The sequence below is a fragment of the Schistocerca cancellata genome, chromosome 12, assembly GCF_023864275.1.
Source record: "Schistocerca cancellata isolate TAMUIC-IGC-003103 chromosome 12, iqSchCanc2.1, whole genome shotgun sequence".
NCBI lineage: Eukaryota > Metazoa > Arthropoda > Insecta > Orthoptera > Acrididae > Schistocerca > Schistocerca cancellata.
In genome coordinates, this window is record NC_064637.1 from 101,929,737 (window position 1) to 101,939,406 (window position 9,670).

Sequence of the window (9,670 nt, forward strand, 5' to 3'; positions counted from 1 at the left end):
CCAGACACAGGGGAAATTGTTTAACCCCGTAGCTAGGAGACAAGGCAATGGTAGACAGGCAACGTCCACCATTAACCAGGAGCTACCTCGAAGGCGGCAGTGCCTGGTAAGGGCGATCACGTGTGGCGGTGTGAGGACCACCGACAGACGGACGCCCTGATCCCAGATACGTCACGCAGACAGCCGGGGAAACGCGCTAATTCGGCCAGGTGGCGGATGCGGCTCCAGCCGCGAAACGACGCGGGGATCGCAAATCCGCGATTCGCCGCCGGAGCCGGCGTCGGCCACGCACAATGCGTGCTCCATCTTCCTGACAGTCGCGGGGGAGCGCACGCTGTTCGACGTCGCACCATATGCCGGCATCCCCCCCCCCTCCCTCCCTGCCCCCTGACACTTACGTCGCAGCTGGTTTCCGGAAATAAAGGAAAAAACGCGAGAGTTGGGACAAAGGGCACCACAGTAGCTATACAGGCGTCGAAAGACTGAATGAGATCAAATACGTTTACAAGTAGGCAAGCCATTTTACGGTGTGTGACGGAGGGGACTAAACTTCTGAGGTCATTAGTCCCCTAGAACTTAGAACTAATTAAACCTAACTAACCTAAGGACATCACACACGTCCATGCCCGAGGCAGCATTCGGAACTGCAACCGCAACGGTCGCGCGGTTCCAGACTGAAGCACCTAGAGCCGCTCGGCTACACCCGCCGGCTTTTACGCCTCTCCTGTGCCTGTCGGCACCAACATTGTACTATTGGTGACTGGAAACATGATGCCTGGTCGGACGAGTCTCGTTTCAAATTGTATCGAGCGGATGGACGTGTACGGGTATAAATATAACCTCACGAATCCATGGACCCTGCATGCAGGGGCTGTTCAAGCTGGTGGAGGCTCTGTAATGGTGTGGGGTGTGTGCAGTTGCGGTGATATGGGACCCCTGATACGTTTAGATACGAATGTGATATACGTACGTAAGCATCCTGTCTGATCACCCGCATCCATTCATGTCCATTGTACATTCCGAAGGACTGGGCAATTCCAGCAGGAAAATGCGACACCCGACATGTCCAAAATTGCTACAGAGTGGCTCAAGGAACACACTGCTGAGTTTATGCACTTCTGCTGGTGACCAAACTTCCCATACATGAACATTATTGATCATAACTGGTATGCCTTGCAACGTGCTGTTCGGAAGAGATCTCCAACCGCTCGTATTCGTTCGTATGTATGAACAGCCCTGCAGGTTTCATGGTCTCAGCTCCATCCGGCTCTACTTCAGACATTAGTCCATGCCACGTCTTGTAGCGGCACTTCTGCGTGCTCACGGAGGCCCTACACGGTATTAGGCAAGTGTACCAGTTTCTTTGGCTCCTCAGTGTCTCTGCCTGTCGCGCCAACGTCCAAGGGCTTTTCCGAGGACATTTCTGGTTGCTCCCTGCATCAGTCCTGCACAGATTTTCAACTTTCGTGATTCCACTACCACAATGCCCTGCGTGCCTAGAGTACACTATTTTCCACCCACCCCTTCCCTTTACTTTCGATGCCCATTCTGTCAGACATGTCTGTCTCAGATATATACATCTGCGTCTATACCGCCATTGTATTCTACCCTCATATCCCTTACAGATCGATGCCTATGGTCCTCCACATAACTCCGCGATCTGTGATGAACCGTGGACCACACGTCGTTCCACCGTCCTTGAACCACTCTCCGTAGCAGAAGCATGCGAATAGCCGGTGAGCTTCGTGATTTCCCACTTTCTCAGACACCGGACTATTACTATCTACCCTTTGTCAAAGTCCCTTCTGCCAGTGCATTTCCCCACTTGCGGTCGGCCGTTGTGGCCGAGCGGTTCCAGGCCCTTCAGTCCGATACCGCGCTGCTGCTACGGTCGCAGGTTCGAATCCTGACTCTGGCATCGATGTGCGTTAGGTTAGTCAGGTTTAAGTATTTCCAAGTCTAGGGGACCGATGACCTCAGATGTTAAGTCCCTAGTGCTCAGAGCCATCTGCACCATTTGAACCCCACTTGCGAGCCATATAGTCTCTGTTCTGCTTAGACACTGCAGTGACAAAAGTCATGGGACACCCCCTAATATCGTGTTGGACTTACTTTTGCCCGGCGTAGTGCAGGAGGTCGACGTGGCAGAGACTCAACAAGTCATTGGAAGAACCCGCAGAAACACTGAGCCGTCCTGCCCCTATAGCCGTCCGTAATTGCGAAAGTGTTACTGGTGCAGATCCTTTGTGCACGAACTGGCCTCTCGATTATGTCTCAGAACTGTTCGATGGACATTATGGTGGACGATCTGGGTGGCCAAGTCATTGACTCGAACTATCCGAAATGTTCTTCAATCGCGAACAACTATGGCCCAGTGACATGGCGCATCGACATGGGAACATGAAGTCCATGAATGGTTGTAAATGTTTTGCAGGTATCTCAACATAACCATTTCGAGTCACTGTCGGTTCAGTTGCACCTGAGGACTGTCCATTCCATGTGAACACAGTCCACACCATTATAGTGCCATCACCAGCATGCACAGTGCTTTGTTGATAACTTACGTCCATTAGGCTTGCATCACACTCGAATCCGACCATCAGCGTTTACTAGCTGAAATCGGGACCCATCTGACAAGGGCACGGTTTTACAGTGGACTAGGGTCCACCCGACATGGTCACGAACCAAAGAGAAGCGCTACAGGTGATGTCGAGCTGTTAGCAAATGCATTCGCATCGGTCGTCTGCTGCCATAGCATATTAACGCGAAATTCCACCGCACTGTCGTAACGGATACGTTCGGCGTACGTCCCTCATTGATTTCTGCAGTTACTGCACACAGTGTTGCTTGTCTATTGGCACTGACAAGGGCGCTGCTCTCGGTCGTTAAGTGAAGGTCGGCAACTGCGTTGCCCATGGTGACAGGTAATGCCGGAAATGTCGTATTCTCAGCACACTGTGAATCCCGAAATAATGGTATTTCCTAACGATTTCCGAAATGGGATATTCCATGCGTGTAGCTCCAGCTATCATCTAGCGTTCAGCGTGTGTTATTCCCTCCGTGCTGTCGTAATTACATGAATCACCTGTGTACAAATTCGAATCGAGAACCAAGACCTCTCCCCACCCCCCTCCCGAATCACAATTGTGCGTGCGTCATTTTCGTATATATTTGTTACAGTGCTTATGTCCAGTCACAGAATCCCCTCATGGTCGATGCACAATGTATCCGCTTTTCCACAAGTCTCTGTTTTTAAATCCCCAGCATCTCTTATTGCTATCCATATCTGCCACACTTGATGCAGTGTTTTGATCGCATTGTGGGTAAGGAGACAGGAGTGTCGTGCAACATATAGCGGTGGACAGTGGAGCGCGGTATGGCCACGAATCTTGTAGCAATTCCACAGGTATTCCGGGCTAACGACCGACATGTCTGCCTTCTTCAGATGGGGTAGGCAAGAGAGCTACCGGGAAGTTTGGAAGGTTAGGAGACGAGGTACTGGCGGAAGTATCGCTGTGAGGACAAGTCGCGAGTTGTGAGTGGTCAGTAGGGCTGTTTATAAGCCTCCCGAACAGGCCATGAAGGCCCAACGGTAGCGACCGGCCGCCGCGTCATCCTCAGGCCACAGATGCGGATATGGAGGGGCATGTGGTCAGCAAACCGCACTCCCGGTCGTATGTCAGTTTACGAGACCGGAGCCGCTACTTCTCAGTCAAGTAGCTCCTCAGTTTGCCTCACAAGGGCTGAGTGCACTCCGCTTGCCAACAACGTTCGGCAGACCGGATGGTCACCCATCCAGGTGCTAGCCCAGCCCGAAAGCGCTTAACTTCGGTGATCTGACGGGAACCGGTGTTACCACTGCGGCAAGGCCGTTGGCAGGGCTACTGATAAGCTATCGATATATCGTTATTTCTTCCAGAAACATCGATATACATCAGAGTCACTTCTTACCCTGATATATATAAATATCGATATCAGTATGGTATTATCGAGAACCGATATTTTCATTTTATATAATATTTTTTCTCACTTTTTGGTAAATATTTAAAGTTGTTCTTTTGAAATTGGAGTAGAACATAACTTTAGTTTCACTGTGTGAATGAGTCCTACTACTTTCGGAGTTCTCCGCACGTCCAGTCTTTGTCCCTGATTGAGTGTAGCAACTATTCAGATGTGTGTGAAATATTATGGGACTTAACTGCTAATGTCATCAGTCCCTAAGCTTACACACTACTTAACCTAAATTATCCTAAGGACAAACACACACACACACCCATGCCCGAGGGAGGACTCGAACCTCTGCCGGGACCAGCCGCACAGTCAAAGACTGCGCCGGCCTGTGTGGCCGAGCGGTTCTAGGCGCTACAGTCTGGAACCGCGCTACAGATACGGTCGCAGGTTCGACTCCTGCCTCGGGCATGGATGTGTGTGATGTCCTTAGGTTAGTTAGGTTTAATTAGTTCTAAGTTCTAGGGGACTGATGACCTTAGAAGTCCCATAGTGCTCAGAGCATTGAACCATTTTCAGTGACTGCAGCGCCCTAGACCGCTCGGCTTATACCGTGGAACAAAAGAGGAAGTCCGATTGTACTTGGAGGTGGCAGTGTGAATGGAATAGCAGCGTTTCCGATATGAGGAAACAGCACACCAGTTGCGTTAAACAAACAGTTTTTAACGCAGATGGAGTGCTATTTCCTCACATCTGCATTTTTCAAAAACAGACACTGAAACTGTTGAACAAAAATCTAAATGACAAGATTGGTCTTTACTGTGCGCAATTTTGACACTGCAGCTGCTAAGTCGCTGGTGTTGGCAGAAATAAAAAAATAAGGGAGACGACTTGAAGTGTTCTGGACATATGCAGTATGTGACCAAATCCAACGACACCTATCGTGCTACTTACATGCAGTTACCATTGTTAACAAAGTGGTTATCGCAAAGCGTGAAAGTGAATCGTTTTCCTTTCAGTTCTTGGTCTAAGAGGGATAGACAGGCTCCTAGCTTGTTGATGTACAGAATATCTAATAATAAATCGATACTTCAATATACAGCTCTAACACCGGCAGTTTATTTACAATGTGAGGATTTTTATGGGCCGGTAAGTCGTTATTTTTTCTGTAGGAATATCTATATAGGAGGGGCGTTTGAAGAGTCCGTGCAAAAATAAAAACTACTTAGGTGTTTCGGGTAAACCTTTTTTATTTTTCGACAGTCTCCTTTTAGACTTATACGCTTCATGCAAGGCTATTCTAATTTGTTGATGACTTCCGAATAATAGGGACTATCCAAGTCTGCAAAATAGCTGTTAGTTACTGCTATCACCTCCTCGTTTGATTAAAATCTTTGTCCCGCCAGCCATTTCTTCAAATTTTGGAATAAATATCAGTCCGTGGGAGCCAAGTCTGGAAAATAGGGGGGGGGGGGATGTGAAACGAGTTGGAATCCTATTTCCATTAACTGCTGAGGTGTGTGCTGGTGCATTGTCGTGATGAAAAAGGACTTTATTGCAATCCAATCGCCGGCATTTTTCTTACAGCTGGGTATTCAAACGGTCCAATAGCGATTAATAATATGTACTTGTAATAGTTTTACCCTTTTCTAGAGTGTCAATAATGACTATCCCTTGTGAATCCCAAAAGATAGTCGCCATAACCTTTCCGGCTGAAGGAATAGTCTTCGCCTTTTTTGGTGCGGTTTCTCCCTTGGTAATCCATTGTTTAGTTTGTTGTGTGGTCACAGGAGTGTAGTAGTGTATCCATGTTTCATGTGTGACAAAACGACGTTTAACGTCCTGCGGATTCTTCCTGAACAGCTGCAAACCAACCTTGCAGCACTTCACACGATTCCGTTTTTGGTGAAGCGTGAGCAATCGCGGAACCCATCTTGAGGATAGCTCTCTCACGTCCAAATGTCTATACAAAATATTATGTACCCGTTCATTCGAGATGCCCACTGCACTAGCAATCTCACGCACCTTAACTCTTCTGTCATCCATCACCATATCATGGATTTTATCAATGATTTCTGGAGTCGTAACCTCCATAGGGCGTCCAGAACGTTCAGCATAACTTGTGCCCAATGGCCACTCCGAAAATTTTGAAACCACTTATAAACTGTTCTACTCGAAGGTGCAGAGTCACCGTAATGTTTATCAAGCTTCTCTTTAGTCTCCTGAGTCATTTTGCCTTTCACAAAGTAATGTTTAATGACCACACGAAATTTTTCTTCGTCCATTTTTTGACAATCACTCGACTTCCTCGATTCACACGAATACCAAACACAAAGAAATAGACAAATTTGGCTGAAACTTGGTGTGCGTGCTTTCCAAAGATGCTACTAACTAAACATGACCTCGTTACGCGCCGGTGGTGCCATCTCTCGGACTTCGCCCCTTTTCTGGGTATATCGCGAGCGAATAATGATACTTTTTTAAATATCGATGTATCGGACCCCCGATATTTTTAAAAATATCAGCTGTCCTAGTGGGTAGCGTATTCGGTAGAGCGCTTGCCCGCGAAAGACGAAGGTCCCGAGTTTGAGTTCCGGTCCGGAACACAGTTTTAATCTACCAGGAAGTTTCATATCATTGTACACTTTGCTGCAGGCTAAGTTACATTCTGGAGTGTTGAAATACTTTTAAAAATGAGTGAAAAGCTCTCGAGCTTCCAGCCACATGAAGTGGATAAAATGGCACGAGCTTTCGACAGAGCACTCCTTGGTCATTTGAAGTGTAATGGCTCCTGATATGCTCCTGGTACGCCATTACATACTCCGGCTCCTGGCTGTGACGTCTCTGGTGCTCGTACCATTGCCATATATGGGCATACATTGACTTCCTTCAGTCCAGTGACCTGCGGATCCCGTGTCACGCTGAGCCGCAGTAAGGGTGATGTCAGCGAGTTTTATTTCTGTGGCTCCCTTAATTACTGACTCTCAAGAAACCGTTGAAAGACGTGCACTTTTCTTTCTTACTTAACATTCCTATTACGTGTTTGGTTCGTATCTCCGTCACAGAACTTCACATCTTGCACTTCATCTGTAAATGCATGCACACTTTGTTACTTCAGAATGGAGGGATATCAGATATCTTTCGTGGGACGAAAGGGTCTTGACAGGGATCTCGGTTTATTACAAAAATTGTCGTCTATTATTTTCAAGTTTAGATTTGGTTACTGGTATTGGCAAAAATTTCGGTAATTCATGACTCTTCAAGGCTAGTCATCAATATGATGTGATTAGATTAGATTAGATTAATTCTTGTTCCATAGATCATGAATACGACATTTCGTAATGATGTGGAACATGTCATTTTGAATGAAAGAGTTCTTTACATATCATGATTCAATTTCTTTACAACAATTTTTTACACACACACTCTCTCTCTCTTTCTCTCATTCTTTTTTATTTCTCTCTCTCTCTCTCTCTCTCTCCCTCTCTCTCTCTCTCCCTCTCTCTCTCTCTCTTTCTATCTCACACACACACACAAACACACACACACACACACACATTATTTTTTTTATTTTTATTTGTTTGTTGTGCTCGACTATCGGCGAGGCACGAAAACGCCTGTGAATGAGTTTCTTATTTTTGAGTACACTTGCGAAAGAAATAGAAAAACATGACAGTTACTGATTTATGATGCTTAGTTTTCAGTCAATTCTGAGTATTTTTAGTAACTACGCTCCAGTCCCTAAACCTAGTTACAGAAATGCGAATCAGTCGCATTACGTATTCCAGGCAGTAGCAGCTGCGACTTGGAGACACCAGCTATGGTCACTCCCCAGCCCGCTGTAGGATCACATCGGGTCGTCTTCTTCCACCTGGTACTGTAACTGAGATTTGGCAACAAGGCAACGTATGTTTGGCAACTCTGTGATCGACGAGTTACTTCCTTGTGTGCACGGAATTAAGAATCAAAGTTCACTTGACTTTACCTGTCATTCCCATTGAATAATCTCAGTTATTATCGCTTGAGGTGTAACAAAAGATTGTAAACTTACGGTTTTCAGCCCAGGAAAGTCGTTTCAGGTGGAAATCTCAGCTAATCTCGTCCTTCACCATTCAGTGCTCGTGTTTCATATTTCTAATTCCAGCATTCTGGTATTCGGTAATTTAATAATTCAGGCCGTGTTAATAACTTCTATGGGTTGCCTAATTTATTTGACAATGTTCACAGTTTCTCACGCCGATCTGTGAGAGGAGCTTGGCGCTAGGAATTTTCTTTATTTATGTGCGAGTGCAGCCATGATGGCTTCCCGTTTCCCATCCTTTTTCCGATCGCCAGGGTAGCACTTGGTGTCGTTTGAACTTTCAGTAATGGCCAAAGTTTCTCCTGTTCTCAGTTCTCCAACCTGCCTTACCAACCTTGTAACTGCTATTTCTGCTCGATTTTAACGTAGTGAGGTCGCCTCCCTGTGAGATTGCGGCCCTCTGATTGGCCAGTTCAGGAGCGCCCCCGTTTTCCGAGGGTGGGCGCCAACCGCCCTCCGCAGGAGGATAGAGGACAAAGGGGAATGGGCTGTTCTAGTGTGACCGTAGCTTCTAATAACCCTACCACAACAAAGGTCAGCATTTAATAACGATTGTGGCGTTGCTCACGCTGCTAAATACTGCATTTTCGGGCAACAACAGTCATATTTGTGGCAGGTGTCATTAGCGCATAGTTAATAATGTCATTTCATGTAATAATCAAAAAACTTGGCACTCATCTTTTTGTGTTTCCCACGCTGGTCTCGTCGAAGAATCATGGCTCAATCGTTGAAAATTTAGGTGGTTATGATTCCAAGCTCGGATGCAAAGAGGCCTAGGTTTTATTCTGCTACATTCAAAAGTTTTGCAGATGCGCTTCACAAACCATCCTTAAAGATTACACTTTTGCTGGACAATGGTGACGTAAAAAAATAATCAGCACTCCGAAATTAAGTTACACTTCCTTTTAATTGCTTTTATTGCAATGTCACGTAAACACAAAACATCACTTCACAATACAAAACATACTCGAAAACGTCTTCCTCACAGTCACTGTTAAAGTTCACATTTTATAAGCTGACTACAATACGCGTCTTTCCAACATGACGTCCAAGACTTCACTTTTTCAAGGTCCGACTCTCTAACAACTTAAAAACTAACTGATAATCGCGTACACGCCCAAAAATCAGACTTACAAGTACTCATAGTGACAAAAGAAAGAATACACATAAGAATAATATCATTGCAATATAAACATATCGATGTATCAAAAATGAAATCAAATCTGAATGTTGTCTCAGAAATATGTTAAGTAGTTAACAGAAATAGAGTAGAATATTACTGGTTCAAATGGTTCAGATGGCTCTGAGCACTATGGGACTTAACATCTATGGTCATCAGTCCCCTAGAACTTAGAACTACTTAAACCTAACTAACCTAAGGACATCACACAACACCCAGTCATCACGAGGCAGAGAAAATCCCTGACCCCGCTGGGAATCGAACCCGGGAACCCGGGCTATTACTGGTATCGAGAGGTTCAGGTGAGGTGCCGTAATGGTTGCGTAATTCAAGTACCATTACAAGCTTCGCACCCTGCGGGCCAGATAGAGCCTTATAGGTCATTTTACTGATGTGCGTTCCTTAAATTACGGTTTACGCAATTTTTCCGGGTTATGAGACTATAGGTTTCCCGTGTACAG

At 46.0% G+C, this 9,670-nt stretch overlaps 1 pseudogene; it reads right to left on the reverse strand.

The window, feature by feature from the left end:
• Positions 1 to 3,759: 3,759 nt before the first annotated feature.
• LOC126110037 (5S ribosomal RNA) lies at positions 3,760 to 3,877 on the reverse strand (annotated as a pseudogene).
• Positions 3,878 to 9,670: the final 5,793 nt, after the last annotated feature.